Source organism: Schistocerca nitens, chromosome 4 (genome assembly GCF_023898315.1).
Source record: "Schistocerca nitens isolate TAMUIC-IGC-003100 chromosome 4, iqSchNite1.1, whole genome shotgun sequence".
In the NCBI taxonomy this organism is placed as follows: domain Eukaryota; kingdom Metazoa; phylum Arthropoda; class Insecta; order Orthoptera; family Acrididae; genus Schistocerca; species Schistocerca nitens.
Genome location: NC_064617.1, coordinates 610,462,240 through 610,482,837, shown reverse-complemented (window position 1 = coordinate 610,482,837; position 20,598 = coordinate 610,462,240).

Below are 20,598 nucleotides of genomic sequence, written 5' to 3'. Positions count from 1 at the left end.
CTCGGGTGTTGACCTAATTTTATGGTTTGCTCCACTTTCTCCGCGAGTTCGCACCAGTTTCCACCCCTACGGATTGATTAAATGATCGTCTTCCTGTTCACTTCTAGGTAATCGGGATCATTCTGGATACTCTAGGTTACTTTTGTCCATTTTCTGTTGGTCTGAAACTGTACTTTGATTTGGAGTAAGTGGTGGTTTGACTCGAAAATGTCTCTCCTGGTTTGTACATTGAGGACTTCCTTCGTGTTCTTTCTGGAGATAGCAATATGTCCAGTCTGGAATTCTCCATGTGTTTTACTGGGTGATTTCCGTGTCTTTGGTTTTTGTGTGAGTTTCTTGAATTGTGTTGACACAATTTTGAGATCTAAATTTTGCCAGAATCTTATGACGTGATCGCCATTTTTATTGGTCCTGTTGTGAGCGGTGTACGATCTTGTGGTCCTCTTGCATTTTTCTTTTCTTTATCTAGCTGCCCATGGAAGGCACATAATGGAATCTCGATGTGGTGTTTAGGAATTTTGTTCGTGATTTCTTCCAGAAGTTCCCAGAAGTCTTCTAACACTCGTGTGTGTTTTCAGTTGTAGTTATTTGTTGGTGCACGCTTGTGAGTACACTTTGTTTCCTATAGTACATAAACATTAAAGTATTATATATATTAAATAATTTATATCCTATGTCAATTCGGTTGTTCATTAGTGCATCATGTAAACATTTGAAGTAAATCAATCAATAACTTTTCTAGATTTTTGGTAACAACGTTTCCATTTATATATATTATATATGGCACTTCATTAAGTATATAAATACACTCGCCTATTCGAATGCAACACTTCGTCAAAGTTCCAAGTCAATCGACCAACCGACCGACTGCTTTATTATATTTTTACTTGGACTGAAATAACTGGGAAGGTGAAACTTCTTAGTTTATTTCTGAAACTGCTGAGTTACATTCACGTACTGTCTCTTTGATTGTCTTTATCATTTCAACACTGACCTACATAATGTTCAGTGACAAATGCAGCTCAATGTTGTTCTATTCATTTATGACCCACAATATACAACGATACGCCATCTGACTGCTCAAATAATTAACACAAAAGAATGGCACTGAATTACGTGAAATCCTAACAACAACCCACACATTTCATAAGTCACCTCACAGAAAATCTTCATTATACGAACTACAGCGATACAGCAAGCACCAAGACAGTCAGCCAAATAAAATATCCTATCTACTGTAGGCTCTAACTGCTAATAGGCATGTGGTTAGCAAAGGAAAGATTTTGTTGCAGAGCAAACAATGTATTTAGCAGATTTTACCTTAATCATGCGACAACCAGTTCAAAAATTATATAATCGTCCGTGACCTCCAGTTCCAAAAAAATTATGTAATCGTCAATAACACTTCAGACCTCTAACCTCCATCTCTGGCAACTATAAACTTCCAACCTCAATCACTGCTGGCTGTTCACCTCCAACTGCAAGTCCGACCAGTCACACAGAGTCGCTTACAGAGGGCGCACAGCGCTGTCAGAGTTATTAGTGCAGTCTATCGCGCTGCCAACATACAGACTCATAAACCATAAACAGGCTACTGACATACTTGTCGAGTTTTGCGAGCACAGGCTAAATTTTTATATATAAAGATATCAGATAACAAGTCATTGAGAGATACATTCGAAATATGGAGTAATGGAGTCCAATGTGTTGAATTATTTTTCTTTATTGTATGTCTATGAACCAGTATTCATTTGAAGCAGAGTTCACCTTTATCGCAGCGCTTAAAGCGTATGCATACGAGTAGGTTATTTGACTGTGTAACGATTTCAATGGAGGCTCCTACACGGTCACCATTCGAAGATAGCTAGAGGACGCAGTTGGAGAAATTTGAGAACCACTGCTCTAACATCACCTTCCCTCAAACCGCCCTCACGTATGCACCGCACGTTAACTTTGTCACTCTTCACTAAATCTTCTTTTTACACTGCCATTATTCCGTCGTCCTGTCATACGTTTCAGAATGAAACTGCCTCAAGACTTGCAGATATTTTACCATTCGTCATTAAAGACAGTCATCACTCTCCGGAAGCTTAGTTTCGGACCTTTTGAGATGACTGATTCCTCTAAAAAGGCCGTGACCAGCTGCTGTCCTACTCGTGTCCGTATAAGATTAAGCTACGTAGGTCCGTCTATAAAGACGGCGAAATCAGCGGAATCTTTCACTGCAACCTATCTCTCCTATAGGTTACCTTGGCTTGTTGAATGAATGATAATTCACGGTTTGCCTTAGCTTAAAGATTCGGGCGTTTTCCAGTTGTGTCTTTCCAACATAAACTGATGAAGTTTCTCTGATGATGATGAGAGTCTATATCTTAACAATGTTACTGAAACGGATTATGGTTTGAGATGAATTTACTTAATTGGTATGTGTATCGATTTAATTAAACCTTCGTTAAATCTACTATCGACGAGTAGGCGAATCCCATCCTCTTCCAGAATTATTCCTCACAGATGGTGTAATATTCCTTTCCTTCAAGCCGATATCAAAGCATGTGTATTTCATTGTTCACGGCTAATTGTCTCCACCAATACAAGATAATTCTAATTCATCCGAGGCAGGAGTACCTTTTTTTGATAAAATACGAACCTTCAGCTTTCCAGGTTTCTCCTTGTACGCGGAATCATTACACAGTGCACCAGCTAAAGCATCTTAGTAAGGCGATGCTGGTCACGAAGGTAACCACTTAGATTTCTTACGTTTAAAGATACTTTTATCAATACTATTTTGCCGCAAATAAGATTATGATATGTCGTATATTTCAGATCATCAGAATCTCTCCATTTTTCATAAGCATTAATAACGATACTTCAATGCGCAAGTACTTAACGACATCTATCATCGTGACACACATTTACGCTCGATAAACTACGCTGAGAAGGAGGACACATACTTATCTTAGTACAGTAATATGACCAACGAAAATTCACGGAAATGGTCGCAGTGCTTGGATAGAATGAATCACTAGACTGTAATTCATACATACGCAGATATGGCAGTTCTTTTTCACTGTTGCATGACAACATTGACCATGAAAATGATTTCAGGATGGGTGGTGAAACTGCGCAACCGTGAAAATGGAAGACAAAGTTTCGCTTTTTATCTAGTCCTGTGGCCGATTGGCGTGACAGTCGTCTTCGTGAAACCAACAATAATACACAAAACGTGATACAGAACTATCTAAAATCTAAACGTTATTAAGAAATGAGATCAGGTTTGCTGAACAGGATGAGGAAAAAATTACAGAACAAGATAAAACATAATGATAATCCACAAGCGAAGGCTTCCGCAGCAGTTGTCACTGTTAATAAAATTCTTCTGGGCTCTTGACTGCATTGGCAATATATAAAATTGTCCGACGTTTGCGCCGCTATTGCAAACGGCCTTCCTCAGGTCTTTCTGCTGAGCTAGCTTTGTGCTCAGCGTGGCTCGGCACAAAGCCCTGACGAAAGCCGTTTGCAATGGTGGCCGAAATGTCGGACAATTTTTATATTGACAGTGCGGTCAACAACCAAGAAGAATTTTATTGACTTTAATGAAAGTTCATTTGGCATTCAGCAGTATTCAGCCACTTAATTTAGATGCATAAGTAGAAAAGTTCGAAAATCGAAGAAATATTTTTTTACAACAAAACGGCAAAAAATGCTTCCACAACAATAAAACTGTCACACTCGCTAGGCAGTGATTCGGCTTGTTCTCTGTGAGATGGTTCAAGAGCATTATTGGTAGTAGATCTCATTACTTGGGAAAAATTAAAGCGCAGGTCTGAAAGAGTCTTTGTTGCCGGTTTATGGGCTGCAGTTCGTCTTGAATTTACATCCCATCCCACACATACTATGTAGGATTATTATCCTGACGCCTGGGTATCTTCAGCTGCAAGACTCTGCGACGTTACCTATCCTCCACGACAAGAAATCTTGGAGTAATTGCATCTCTAAAACGATACATATGTACTTTCATTAGTTCAGTGTGTCCACTAGATGTTAACAACTTTCCTCGTACCACTGACAAATACAGTGTGTCCGGGTTAAAGATATAATAATATAAAATACAATAAGGTGACACGTAATTCAAATATTTATTGGTGGTTTGCTTCCACAAGTATGATAACTCAGAATGTTTTCTGTGTTTGCTTGCAGCAATTGAAAATGCGCGAGCATATGCGTAACTGCTTAGTTCACGTAAACTTGCGTGGACTCCACAGTAGATGTTATTGCGTGTGATAAGGTCTGTTACACTAGCACAACCTCGTTTTTGGCATTAGTATGGACTATGAACAACTAGCTCTATTTTCTTCTATAACAATGTTACCTCTTAAAAAGGAATCAAAAAACGAAACAAGCGACTTCGGGAAGGTGGGAGTTTGCTTTTGATGACAGGCCACCACGCCAGGCTACTGTTGAATTAATCCTACATCCTTCCAGCGGCCGTGTCTTAAGTCATTCCGACTAGCACGTAGGCAGTTACAGGTAGCTCGTTCGACGTATACAATGTCATACATAAAAGGTTGTGCCTACGAGCGTACAAACTGCAGCTTCATCACAAAATGAAGCATGAGGACGGGCCGTAACGGGAGGCATCGGCGGAGACAATACTGGCAAAAATTGACGAAAACGAGGCATTCCTCGATTTAGTATGTTTGTCGTACGAGACTGCATTCCACACTTCCGGCACGGTAAACACGCAAAGTTGTCGCATATGGTAAACTGAAACCGCACGTAGTAAGAGTGCGAACGTGACACTCCGAAAGTGAATGTATGGTGTGGACTGTTGAAGAACAGGATTATAGATCCATTCTTCTTCGAGGAACCTAAATTTAATGCAACAACGTACGCAGACATGTTGAAGCTGTATGTTGTGCCTCAATTTATTCGTGACGTGACCTTTCAACAAGATGGCGCACCATGCTACTTTGCAAACAATGTGAGGGATTTCTTGGATCATGAGTTCCTAGATCGCTTGATTGGGAGATGTAGTCCATCGATTGCTTGTCCCCGTAGAAGCTCAGATATTTCGCCACTTGGATTTTTTCTGTGAGGGTTTATCAAGACACCAGTTCGTGATCTACCAGATCTGCACCACCATATTCGTGCAGATATCGCAAATGTTACGACTGCTATGCTGCAAAACACTTCGACAGATGTGTAATACATATTCGATGTGTGTCACGTCACTTGGTGTGCATATCGAAGTCTGTTAGGTGTGTAAAAAAACATTTTGTATTAACATATTTGTAGTAACATACTCCCAACAAATATCTCAATTACTTCTCAAGTTACTACATTTTATATTATTGTATGACACCCTGTAGATGAAGCTCTGTAGGTCTATCCAATAAGATGTCAGCCTACGTTAGGAATCAATCACTACCGAATTAATTTCTCTCCTTGATTGTCTTGTTTCTGTGTCTGACTACCATGGCCCCTCCAGGTTAACTTCCAATAGGAATTTTTTTGCAAGATAAACGTACAATAGACAAATTCGGTTATGTATTGCCCCGTCTGGGACACAAACTAGCTAACATTCAACATACACAATATCTTTTGAAACTGAGATTCGAAGTATTTCGGGAAACTGCAAGTTCTGAGGCAATTTTAATTTCTGCAAAGATTCTTATGACAGTTCTATGTTGCAAAACAGATCCGAAAGACGTCCTTGTGGTATTACGTTGTAAATTTTGACACTATGAGACTATTCTCTTCAGAATGAGAAAGCAAAAATTTGTGGTCTTTTGCTTGACGTTATATATGAATCTCTTGGTGATGTGAATTAGATATCTTTCCTATACACACACATCAAAAAAAGTTTTGCATCACCTCGGTTATGGGAGTTCAGGTAACTGTACAGAAAATTGGAATAGAGATCAACATAAAAATCAAGGAAGTCATTCACAAGATGTGCATGATGAGGGCGCGAATTGTTGTCCAAGGAACATTCACCTTGCTGTACTCGCTAGATAGTATGTCTAAGGCGTTCAGCCAGACCGCATTGCCTCCAAATATGTCTCCAACAACTGTCTGGTTGAAGGCATATGCGACACTCATTGGTGAAGATAACATGGTGCCTATCCTGAGCGGTCGATTCGGCACGTTTTTGGGCCCATCTCTACTGTGCTTCTTGGTGTCGTGGTTGCAAAGATGGACCTCGCCATGGATGCCGAGAGTGAAGTTGCCCATCATGTAGCCTATTGCGCACAGTTTGAGTCTTTAACACAACGTCCTGTGACTGCACGAATAGCATTATTCAACATGGTGGTGCTGCTGTCAGGGTTCCTCCTAGCCATAATCCATAGGTAGCAGTCATGCACTGCAGTAGTAGCCCTTGGGCGGCCTGAACAAGGCATGTCATCGACGGTTCCTGTCTCTCTGTAGCTCCTCCATGTCCGAACGACATCGCTTTGGTTCACTCCAAGACGCATGGACACTTCTCTTGTTGAGAGCTCTTCCTGGCACAAAGTAACAATGCGGATGCGATCAGACTGTGGTATTGCCGGTCTAGGCATGGTTGAACTACAGAAAACATGAGCCGTGTACCTCCTTCCTGGCGGAATGACTGGAACTGATCGGTTATTGGACTGCTCCGTCTAATAGGTTGTTTAAATCTTTGGGTGGGTTTAGTGACATCTCTGAACAGTCAAAGGGACTGTGAGTAGTAGAACATGGTCAGTGTCACTCCACCATGATGTCATCCAAGTTGGCGGCCGTGATGTCAGCTGATGACGCGAGTACTGTTATCAAAGATGGTGGCTTTTGGCGGGAAAGTGCCACGCACCCCTGGTGGGAAGTTTGAATTTTGGGGGGAAACTGAATTACGTGCTTCTAATGGTCCCCTGCCACACCCTTTCAGACTTTTTTGCATGATAGTGCGTGATCCTCTTGGAAAATGGGCGGGAAGTTTGAATTTTGGAGGGAATTTTGCTCCAAGAGCTTACTCCTGTAGCTGAGAAGGGTTAGTATGGTATTGTCACTACTAGAGACTGCTCATGATGCTTCTAAATTCCAATATAATTTGTTTCTATTTGTTTGAATTTGTTGAAATTTGTTTAAATTTATTATCTACCTACAACATTAGTGGCTTAGTGTTGTGCTACCTCCACAAGAGGCTGAGATATCAGTGCTTGCTCAGTTGTCGTTGTGGAAGGAGCATGAGGAAATATTGGTGCCGGACAGGGGGAGTTTTAATAGCTGTATTACATGCACTCATTCAGCCGAGGAGTGCACCCATAGCCTCCTACATGAAGAAAGGAAGCGAGCATTAATGCTTGAACATACAAAGAGGAAGAGTACTCTCCAGCAAATAAATGCTTTGCGTAACACAATACATGGAAACATCTGTCTCAGCTCCCACCCCACAAGAGACTACTGCCTCTGATACTGCAGACTGAAGAACTAAGCTATTTCGTGAGTTCACTGCTAGAAGGTGCCATGATAGGTTACGTGATCGTGCAGCTCTGTCATGCTGCGCAGTGTGTGTTGCTGCCTCCCCACCCCATTTCAGCCACCTGGGCATCCGAGCGTGCTGATACCTGAAAGTGCAAAGCCTCGCCCACTTTCAGTCCCACTGGCGCTGGCAGATGTCGAACCGGGCAGCTAGCTCAAAGAACAAAGGAATCTCCCACTTTGAGTCCCACTAGCGCTGCGGCACAAACATCTACCTGTGGAGTCTGAGAATGCTTTCATAACAGTGACAACAAAGGCATCACGAACTCCTTAAAGGGGTTGAGATGTTTATCTTTCCTGAAACAAGAATGATGTAAACAAAGGCCATGATGAACAGCTAGGGAACATAGACAGGTGTTCTTAACAACGATGAACAAAGAGCTCCTTCATAGCTCTTCAGTCGTTACACTTCATAACACAAGAAAACGTTTCCAGACTTATTGAAGCATGCGTCTATTAAACACATTTGATATTTAACTCCAGCTCTAAAGAGTTCAAAACACATAACACTTAATCACAAATGTTATAACTATGCATTTCGAGAAAACATGCAGGACAGAACAAAAGAATAATAATTTATAGTGGGTTATATCTTTCCATCTAAGGTTCATCGCTTTATTATTGTCTTGCACATACCATTCTACCACTCCAGCTCTGAACAGTTCGAAACATATAACACTTTCGTACAAATGTGTTCACATTTAGTTATAACTATACATTTCGAGAAATTCGATGTAAAACTTTTCCAGCAACATGGTAGAATAATTTACTAAACTTTCAACAGTCATTTAAGCCATCGATTCCACCGATAGCGCTACTTTCAATTTCATCTTTTCCACTGTACACCTTTCCTAAATAGTAAAATTCTCCGTTTTATCATTTGAAGACTTTGTAAATCATTTTCTTTGGCATTGACGAGGGTAGGCTAATTTTAAGAATCACATGTGTTAATACCAGCAATGTAGAATTTCTCATATATAACATTCACTATGGAAAATCACGAAGCGTGCAGGCTTTGAGGAAGATGCAATATCTCATCAACTGCACGATAACTGTTGAAAACATTCTCACATCCAATAACATTGTAAAAAATACTCCCTTCCTTCATCCAGCTATTTGCCAGAATATTTCTAAAGTGTTCCATGCTCTGATTGCATTCTCCGCAGTTGAAATACCTGCTGAATGCACCGATCTCGTAATACAGCGTGGTTAATTAATCGAATACACATAAAGACTCCAGATATCATCCAGCGTTTATTCGAAATAGTATCCTTACTCATAGTATGAATTCATTCTATCATTGTAAATCCATAAATTATCAGAGACTCAGGTCTCTTCGACGTTTTGGACTCATCTGGCTAGTTCAGGTTCCAGTCGCCAGGGATGCTAGTGGGCTCACCCCAAGAAACTCAACACCCATTGGTTAGCATCTTGGTGATATGGAAGGATGCTCAGCATGCTGTTTAAACCCCAGCATCCTTGTGTTCCCTCTCATTCTGATACAATCAGCCAGACTGTCTGTTGCGTTTCATTTTCTTATTTGCAATTACCATGAAGAGATCTTCAGCCAACTGCAGCGGTGAGGGGAAGCACCCTCGTCTGAACGACGTCCCACGTAAGTTATTACTTTCGTATGGGCGTTATTTAGTGTGTGAAGCCCGGTTTAGAGTACAGAACTGCACTGCTGCATGCGTGAAATTGAATTTATTTTCACCTCATTTCAGCATTCTTCGCTGAGGTGCTGGACGTGCTGGATGATGTGCTGGGAAGGGGAATCAGACCCCATCAGCTCAAGAACGTGAGTATGAAATTTGTTTTGTGTTTTCATAATATCTCGAGTGTGCAATAATACCATAATATAACATATACTTCATTGTGGGTGTTGTAGATGAATCAGGAGGTGGTGCAGTACAGCTGATTTAGACCATGGCGTTCTTCGCCGGGGGGACGAGCCATCTCTTCTGTGTAAGATTCAGTTCCATCGATATGTAAATATATATTTTTTCGTGCATCCATTTTCTCTAATCCCAATTTTTTTTGTTACAGGTAATTTGGATCAGCTTGATGATTTAAATGTGCAATTTCATCACAAGGCATTTATCGATGCACATTTTGTGGAAGATGGGGACTTCGATCCTGAAATTCATAATGAAGGGCTGGTTGCTGTGACTGAGCCATGGTCCAGGAACGAATAACGTGACTATTGTTCTAGCTGTCATATTCTTCTTATCATTCATACTTCCATATCAGTCTATTTATAATTATTTAAAGATGCTCTATAATGCAATGCTTATTTTTTTTCACAGACGTGAAGCCTCAGATGGTTGTAGCGCATGTGGCAGGTGTTGGGGCATGGTGCACTGTCATTAGAGACCCAGTACGACAAGCAGAGCAATGCGTTGTGCTGATCACCGTGAAGCTATCAACTGAGGTTCATCCCGCCCAGACCTGTGCATCATGGAGTCAGCCATCACTGGGCCCCCACCGCCCTTCTGACCTGCCCTTGGTCGCCTGTGGAGATGGGCAGTGGCAACAGACGACTACCGACACCTCAGCAGTTGGTGGTGGACTGGTCAATTCGAGGGTGAGCCCACAGCCTGAGCTCAGCATTATTCGCTATCCTCTCCCCCACAGCTAGATCTGGCTGTTCCCACTGACTGGACACTGGCGCCTCACCCCTGGCTCCACCAACCCACCACCAGCAGCAGGTACTGCACAACCACAGGTGTATGACACATCAGACAGCATCGCCATCTCAACCTAGTATTAGTAGTAGTAATAGTAGTAATGATAGTAAACCCATGGCTAGTGGCAGTTCCCTCTCCTGTCATTTTACTGAAGGACATCAGGCCAGTGATACCATACTACAATTAGAGTACTCAGTGATTGCAGACGCTTTTGAGGAGTGAATCTCATTCACCAGGATCGAGAACCCAGCAGGGGGTTACGGTGGCCCTGTTGGTTTTCTAAGGGAGTGCCTTCCTGTCATGAAAACGGATCCCCTCACGGTAGTCAATGATCCGCGGAATCCTGCCATTAAATGCAGTGTGGTGCTTTGCATCGAACTATCGCACCCCCCAAAGTTGAGTCTGGTGTTCAAGAGACAACCCTTCATTTTCTTTGGGGGCGCGGGGGGGGGGAGGGGGGGGGGAAATGGCATGATAACACAGAGCACATCAATCGCCAAGTGGTTTCATAAATCCACCTTGAGTGCTATACTGGCCCAGTTTTCCGAGATGGAAGTCAGAGGGTCAGCTAAGGCACTCAGCTGAATACTACACCTGCACATCCACATACATGTTTACGATCTGGTAAATGGAGGGTCAAGCTATATCAAGCTCCCTAAGGATATAGCTAACAAGAGGGCATGTATTAATGTCGAAAATGGAAAAGCTCAGGTTTGTTTTTCATGGTCAATCCTGGCTTGCAAAAGAAAGTACAATTATAGAGATCATCTTGAGCATCTGAGTACATACGATGTAGGTAATAATTTTCGAGGGTGTTATAACTTTGATGGTATAGAGTTCCCCGTCAAGATCCAGGAAATACCTAAATTTTAGGTGCAGAATACTGGCATATCGGTTCATATTTATGGCCTGGAGGAGAAAAGCAAGTCAGATGAGCAAGACAAGCATATTGTTGTCAGTCCCCTCCATTTCTCAAAATTTGCCAGTGTGCGTGAGCTGCATGTAAACACGCTACTCTTCTCTGAAAGTGATAATAATCACTATGTTTGGATCAAAAAGATGTCCTGACTCCTTTCTGCCCAGATCAATTGTTTCTCCTCAGACAGGTTATTAGTGGTGCGTCTTGTAGACTGTGCTTCCATGGAACCGGTACATGTTATTATGCCTACTGAGAAAAACAAATTCATAAAGTTCCAGAATGCTCACCACCAGGAGCGATACCCGTTTGTAATGTATGCCAACTTTGAATGTCTCCTCGCCCCCGTGACCAGCTGTGAAGGTGATCCTACGGCCTCACACACCACCTTTGCAGAAAAACAGGTACCATATGTGGCAGCATACCAAACTGCATCGTCATATGATTCCAGTCTTAACCGCTACAAATCTTTTGTCGAGGATAATCCTGTATTTGACTTCTCACTGAGATCGAAAAATTTTCACAGGAGGTTGATAAGCTTTACAGCGGCAATGTTCCCATGACCAAATAGAACGAGAATGAAGATTTGTATAATAATGCGACTAATTGTCATATTTGCGGGCTGCCGTTAGACAGAAAAGCAGGAACTCCTCGTAGGGACCACTGTAATCTTATGGGGAAGTTCTGTGGCACAGCTCACAATGCATGCAATTTGAAGTACCAGCTATCTAGACACATACCCGTTTTCTTCTACAATTTAAGTGGGTATGACGCTCACTTTCTAGTTGAGCACTTGGTTGATTTTGGTTGGGAGAAAAATTAGGTTAGTGTCCTACCTGAGAGCGTCGAGAAATACATTTCATTCTCCAAACGAGTGATGCGAAGAATTACGCTCCGCTTCCTTGATACGCTCTGTTTTATGCAGACACCACTCCAGAAACTCGTTGAAACTCTACCCCGGGGGGATATGCATATCACTTGAGCTGCATTTCCTAATAAGGAAAAGTTTCGACTTGTGACTAGGAAGTGGTTTTTCCAATATCAGTATGTGGATAGTACGGCGAAACTCAAAACTCAACGAAACCAGGCTACCCGACAACTGCATTCTCCACCAACCTTACAAGGGAACCTCCCCATCGCACCCCCCTCAGATTTAGTTATAAATTGGCACAGTGGATAGGCCTTGAGAAACTGAACACACATTAATAGAGAAAACAGGAAGAAGTTGTGTGGAACTATGAAAAAATGAGCAAAATATATAAACTGAGTAGTCCATGCGGAAGATATGCAACATCAAGGATAATACCCGCACCGCAGCGTCGTGGTCCCCTAGTTAGCGTGATCAGCTGCAAAACGAGAGGTGCTTGGTTCAAGTCTTCCCTTGAGTGAAAACTTTAATTTTTTATTTTCAGTTTGTGTGACAAACTATTATGGTTTCATCAGTTTTTTGGGAGTCATTATCACATCCACAAGAAAATCTAAATCGGGCAAGGTAGAATAATCTTTTTACCCATTCGCCAAGTGTACAAGTTAGGTGGGTCGACAACAAATTCCTGTCATGTGACGCACATGCCGTCACCAGTGTCGTATAGAATATATCAGACATGTTTTTCTGTGGAGGAATCGGTTGATCTATGACCTTGCGATCAAATGTTTTCGGTTCCCATTTGAGAGGCACGTCCTTTCGTCTACTAATCGCACGGTTTTGCGGTGCGGTCGCAAAACACAGACACTAAACTTATTACAGTAAACAGTGGCGTCAATGAACGAACGGACAGATCATAAATTCGCGAAAATAAAGAAATTAAAATTTTCACTCGAGGAAAGACTTGAACCAAGGACCTCTCGCTCCGTCGCTGCTCACGCTAACCACGGGACCACAGCGATACTCGACAAACGCTCTCCTTGATGTTATATATGTTGCGCATGGACTACTCAGTTTCTATATTTTGCTTATTTTTTCGTAGTTCCACATAACTTCTTCCTGTTTTCTCGATTGATCTTTGTTCAGTTTTTCAAGGCCTATCCACTGTGACAACTTATAACTAAATCTGAGGGGGGTGCGATGGGTAGGTTCCCTTGTTAGAAGCGACACATTAATGGATGCAGAGTATGAGCATGCCATGAATGTCTGGCTGGAATTCAGTATTTCCACTGTAGGAGAGTACACACGGCTTTACATACACACAGACGTGCGCTTGCTTGAGAATGTTTTCGAGAAATTCGGGATCTATGCATGACCACATACTCTCCGGATCCCGCCTTTTATTACGTGGCACCTGGGATGTCTTGGGATGCAATGCTCAAGAAAACAAAGTGTAGCATTGAATTATTGAGCGATGCTGACATCCTTCTTTTCTTTGAGTAAGGGATCCGTTGGGGACTTCGTCAATGCGTCCATAGGCATGTGAAGCCAAATAACCCACAGATAGGTGACAGGTTCAATGCATCCTTTGATTAGAGTTACATAATATACCTGGACATGAATAACTTATATGGGCATGCCAAGCAGCAATCAGTGCCGATCGGTGAGTTTCGATGGGTGCCTGAAGACGAATGCAAGGGATTAGGTGGAAAAATCATGGGAGGTATGGCAGCTGATTCTGATTTAGGGTATGTAGTGGAGACAGAACTCATATGGCCTGTTAGTTTGCACGATGCGTACGCTGGTTTGCCACTGTGTCCAGAGCAACTAGTTCTGCAAGGAGGCTTCACGCCGAAACTGATCACTGTGCTGAGGGTTAGGGGAGATCTATCATTCATTATCATAATCTCCAGCAGTGTCTCAGCTTGGGTACGGTACTGGTTAGCATTACCCAGGCTATCTCCCTCAAGCAGTCCCCCTAGTTGACGGAGTATGTTGATATGAATACGAGACAAGAGAGCTTCTGCGACGTGTGACTTTGAAAAAGATTTTTATAAAGAAATGAATAATTAAGTTCTCGGTAAAACAATGGAGAATTTTAGGGAACGACGTGAAATTTTATTAGAACCGAATGGGATGGGCGTTATGGAGTAAGAAAATTCATTGCCAGACCAAATTTTAAGCAGATCTCCATATTCAAAAAGAAATTTGTTGCTGTGGAGATGGCGAAGACTGCATTAGAGTTTACAATACCTATTTATGTGGGGATGTGCATACTAGACCTGTCCAAACTCCTCATTACCTCTTTCATTATTTTTCGCAGATCCTAAATTACTTTATATGGATAGAGATAGCTTAATCTATTGGGTGAAGAACTGCGTTCCATATAAAGTAATGAGGTGCCACAGTAATGAATTCGACCTTTCCTCATACATGGCCGATAATTCATATGGTATTATTCCATAGAACAAGGAGGTTCTCAGTCTTATGAAGGACGAGGCGAATAGATTGCCGACTGTGAAGTTTGTCGGTCTACACTCAAAAATGTATGCGTATCACACATTGGAAGGCGCCATCCAGAAGTGGGCTAAGGTTGTGCATCATATGGCATCGAGAGCCCTCTCTGTCGCCTCATGACAATAAAAGGGTCATTTCCCATACTCATACTACTCACCTGTAGCGAGAGAAGGGGTGGGGAACTCTGATTGAGTGACAGTGAGACAGAGAGAGAGAGTCTGTGGAGTGTGTGTGTGTGTATGTGTGTGTGTGTGTGTGTGTGTGTGTCGAGTAAATATTTTTGTCACATGTAATACAAACATAGAGAATGTGTGGAAAATAAAGTTTAAAAAAGGAAAAAGAACAAAATAGAAAAAAGTCGCACAGAGCGATATCTGGTATGGTGGTAGTGGTAGTACTGAAATTTGTTTTGAGGTTAAAAATTACTGTACTGACAGAGCAGTATGGGATGGCGCATTATCGTGATGCAGAATCCAATTATCAGCAATGTTGGCACGGGCACAAAGAACTCTTTTACGAGTCTCTAAACTTTCTTTGTAGTAATATCGGTTAACTGTTTGTCCAGGAGGCACCCACTCCTTATGAACAATTCCCTTGGAATCAAAGAAGCACACAAGCATGCATTTCACTTTTGACTTTCGCGAGTCTGGGTGATCCCTTTAAGCACCATTGCGGACTTTGGCGTTTTGTCTCTGGATCGTACTGAAAAACCCAACTTTCATCACCAGTGATAAGACAGCTCAATAATTTTGGCTTGATTTCCTTTTGCTCTAACAGATCGGCTGCCACATTTTTCCGTGTTTCTTGCTGTTGTGGTGTGAGATTTTTGGGGGCAATTTTTGCACAAATCTTTCTCATACCAAGATCATCAGTTATTATTAGATGAACAGTTTCCGATTGATGTTCAGTTCTTCTGCAATCATTTTCACGGATAATCTTCGATCAGATTGTGCGAGTTCACGCACCCTGGCCAAGTTGACATCCATCTGTGAGCTTGATGGTCGTTCACTTGAGTCTTCATCTTCAACATTCGTTCTGCCTTCACTAAACATTTTATGCCAACGAAAAACTTGAGCTCTTGACATAACGTCCTCTCCAAAAGCCTTCTGAAGCCTACCGTAAGTTGTCGACACGTTTTCACCCAATTTAACGCAAAAAGAAATGGCATACCGTTGCGCAATATTATGCGGTTCCATTGCGGTGACGAGAGACACAAACACATGCTAACTTATTACAGCACACCTCACGACTGAGCAGTTACATTAATGTGCCGTTTGGACTAGAAGCAGCTTATAGACCAAGGTCAAAGATACCGTGCCTACGCAAGCTTGCAGGGTTGCCACATCTTGCAACGAAAATCAGTCTTATTACTTTATTGTCGCTCCTTGTATATATCTATGCACCATGTGCGTGTTGTAAATAGAATAGCTTTTAAGTTTTTCACCTGCTGCTAGCCATCCAAGTCAGAATAGTTTTTAAGTGTATGTAGCTCACAGTCCATCAGAATTGTTGTTCTAAAAACCTTTACTATTGTGGATTGTTGAAATTATATTCTAAGTGTGCACAGTCCTTCAGAATTATTGTAAACGCTATGCTACTGGGGCTGTGGAATTTAATTGTATCTTCGCATTAGTTTTTAGTGTAGACTTATAAAAAAAATTCCTACCCGTGTTACTGTTGTAGTGTGAAAGTTAAATGTATTTTTGTATTGGGAAAGCAGAGTCAATTTGTACCTCAAGAATACTATATTATACCCCAAAAAATACATTGTGCCTCAAGAACTATATTGTATTTGTGTGAACTGAATAAACCAAGAAAAAAATCAATCACCATACGTCTTTGTTGTTGTTGTTATTTATTAAAAAACCCTATCCCATATTGCCTTATATATGTATATGTATAGAAAGGCTGTGCATGTCTCAAATGACATTAGTTTTGCTGAAGATGAGTGCTATTAAGGAGGTGAAGTTTAAGATGGAAGATAACAAAATATATGTAATGATGGCATGGGATTAAGCCTATCGTGCTGCATGTATAGGTTTTTGGGAACAGGCGGCGCGTGATTGTGTCCTCTTCCGAAGACATGTAGCAAACATGGCTGAAATTATAACTCCTTCGTTTGAACAAAGCCACAGACAAAGGACCTGGGCAAAGCTACGTGCTATCTAAGTAGTAGCTAGATAGAAAGAAAGAAAAACACAGAATGTGAGGTAGAAAATTCATTTATTTTCATTAATCCCACTTAAAAGTAATTTTACATTTTCATAAGCAGATACAACACTGTTTTCACACATCTTCTTTTTATTCTTCTTGAGCTTATGGATAGCAGGGCACCCTTAGAATTCCATGTCTTGAATAGATGTAAAATTGAAGATTCGCTGCATCCATGAGATATCCTTGCTTTAACGTAGATGATGGTATGAGGATGATCGAATATTCGAAGTGATGTCATCATTTCTTTGTAAGGTATACCAGGATCGTCCCAGTGGACTCTATGAAAGAAACGTGATAGCCACTTTGCAGTTTTCCTTGTTTTAACGCACTTCACATCCTTGAATGGTTTCGGCAATGCAACGCTGCGAATGTTTCTATTATTCCATCACTTTGTATGAAGGCTATTATTACACAGTGTTTAAACCTATAAGCATTTTTAGACGCACACAAACAGTAAATCGACTGTATCGGATTTCTGGTGCTTCTATAAACCAGCCCACATTTTCGAAGCTGTTCGAATCGGAGGTTGAGGCTGAAACGTACGTCTTAAGAGTTGATGCTAGCCCGAGATTACGTGTGCAGTTTATTTCTATTCCATTAAGTTGATAGCGGATCTCTTGAAACAGGAATGCTGGAGCATTACGTGTCAACTTCGAGAGTGTTACGGCAGCGCCTCAGTTTTCTTAAATGTGCAGTCCAGATGTAAGAAGCTCTTGCAAGGTAGTGTTAAAGCGTTCTGGTGTTGAATAACAATCCTAATTTCATTTTTGTAGGGCTTACATGAGTGGAATTCATGACATATAATTCGATCATCATACTTGAATGACTGCATTACGTTGAGTGACGTCATCGTACGGTTTGGGACCAATTGAAATAAGGAACTCGTAATTAAGGCGTGTTATCACCTTGTGCTTCTGTAGCACACTGACTGACTGTGAGCTCTGCGTGCTAGCTTTATACCTTACCCCAATCTTGTCTTAGATGCAGACGTATAATGATTTCTTCAAACCGAAAGTCGGCAAGTCAATTATTCTGATCCACAATATGTAGCTCCAGGTAGTCCAATGTCTGAACTGTCACCAGGAGGTATCGCGTTTGTGGGGTCTGAACTATCTTATACCTGATTCCAACTATAGGGAAGAATCCGTAAACAGAGTGAATCCACTTATCGTTAGACGTGAATTTGTAGCTATATTACACTCAATGTGGATTGTGCTGACTGGAAGTGTGTCCACAGGTGCGTAAAATTTACTGGAATCCTTCACCAAAACACGGTCTTTCGCAAAGCCTAGCAGTGAACCTATTGAATCTTTCTGCCTAAAGTCGATTGTCGCATTTTCTGTTCGTATTTCACATTTAAGGGTATTGATGTTTATGCACAGTTCAATTCCTTTTCCAGAGTGTTTTAAGACATCGTTGAAATCATCAATATTGTAGGCATCAGGTTGTATTTCTAGAATCTCTTTCTGACCGTCAATTTCCAGAAGCAGGTTATTGTTGGTCTTTGTGATGTTTTGGATGGCGTTATACGTCTCCAGAGCAATCAGCGCAATGCTCCAATCACCAGAACTTAAAACAATAGGCGGAAAGTAATTTGCACGTAATACAGACGCTCGTTCTTGTAACGTCGGAGTGTATGACATCGCATCTAAATCTCAGCTGATGTGCGGGACGTCCAATGATGGATCTTATATACATCAACCGTCCTGGATGTTGAGCATGCACTTATCTTTGGTGTATTTTTGCCTGCTGTTTCATCAAGGATGTGAAGAGGAACATGATGTAGAGACGTCCACACAAGTATGTGTTAAAGCCCTGAAAGCGCTGAAAATTATAAATGACTCGTTTTTTGCTGGTGAAGTATCGTTGCAGTTTTTCAGGTGGCTGTAAATCTCCAAATGAATCAAAATGATGAACTGTATTTGCATTTTTCTTGACATATGAGACCCAATGGGTTCCTGGACCGCCTGCAACATCTAAGTTCACAATTCCGCAGTAGTCATTAGTTCGCCACATTGTCTTCGGTAAGGTATCTCGCACAAAGACACCACGGAATCCTGGAATGTGGAGTTTTTCTTTAACAATCTTAAGGAGATCTTTATTCGTGAGCGCTCGATCAGGTAAAATTGCTAACGGGCTTTTTTAAATTTTTGACGAGGCCCAATCCTTTCTTGTACAGTTTCAAGTATAGACCTTTTTCCACTGGCTGCAGCTTCCATGACACGATTATGCCTCCTTGCCTCCTCTAGCTGTGCTTTGGCGTTTTGAGTATTCTTGACTGTTTTCGCTACAGCTACAGCCCCTCCTCCTATGAGTGAACCTACTGCTGATAGAGCTGCAAGGGCTGGAACGAGGAATGGAATAATTCCGCCTGATGTCTTGGGTAAAGGTAGAACGCAACGCGGTTTAACCTCTTCAGACCCAGTGCCAAGTTTAATTAAAAATTTTCAAAATGCCAGTAATTTTTTGTTTATATGGTTGCATAGGCACCAGATTGTTGTGTTTTGCAATTTAGAAAATTTTCATTTTTTGAAAATTTATGGTACACATTTATGTATCTCAGTTTTCAATCATAGACATAATTCTTAAATTTTCTTATGGGAACCTACTGTATTTCAAGGTAAAATTAATTACAGTATGTTGTATTTGTACAATCTGCATATTTTATTTACAATAAGAAATTTTACAATACATATTTCACAACTTTTTATTACCTCCAGATGGTTTTGAATGATATGTCAAGAAACAATTGTTTTTAATCACACACAAATACATTTGACATTTGGTGCATTTAACTCCTGTCCTTGATTTGCAACCTTCGAGTCTGCATTTTGGTGCAAACTTCTCATCAAAAAATACAGGAAAATGCCCTACTTGATCTTACCTTACTTCACAAACTGGTTGACTTACAACTTTCCTGTATTTTGGCAGTTGTGTAAACTGTTCCTCATCTGTGGAACTTTCTTCATCAATGGCACTATGTGTTGCCAGTGGCTGCTTACTGATATTACACAGTTCCTGAGATTTTATAAGTGACGTGGCTAGATGTAGTCGAAAAGCAATCAAAGGCATCTGATCCTTTTTATTCAAATCTACAATCACACAAGCTCTTCTGTACATCAACCAACAGTTCACAACCACCACATCAACAAAATGGTTAAATACTCTTACTGGCCATTTTTTTGTTCGAATAGAATTTCTGTAATAAGCCAGCAACTTGTCACACAAATCTATTCCTCCCATCATTTGATTGTATGCTTGTACTACAACAATCTTCTGCCCATCTTTTTTGGACCATCTTTTACATGTGCCCAAAGGATTGCTACCAGTGCAAGAGGAAAGTAACGCCACACATTTATTGTCTTTCCATTTGACAACACAGAGTTTGCCATTTTCCCTTACAATCCCATTCCATTCACCTCTTTTTAGGCACTTATCATCGCTCAGTTTTGAAGCAGCTGAACCAATTCTATTTCTCATAACTCTTCCTGTCAGGAAAATGTTCTTCTCCAACAACATTTCTGCACATCTAACACTTGTAAAGAATCTATCTGTGTAAATTACATGAGAGCCATCCTGAGGGACAGTTACTGACAATGGTTTGACAACAGCTCCCCCCAAACCCAGGGTCTTCAGATTATTTTCTGGTACAGTACCCTTCCCAACATAAATACAGAAATCCAGGAACAGTCCATCATTAGAAGCAAGAACCAAATTTTTTAACCCCTGTGGATTAGGCTTAGAAGGAACATACTGAGTGAAACCACATCTCCTGGAAAAAGGAATCATTTGTTCATCAATACTCAAATGTGAGTTTCTGGGCAATGTTAAGCATTGTTTTCTCACTGCATCAACAAGTGGCTGAATTTCCCACAGCTTATTATTAGGATCCCGAGCACTTA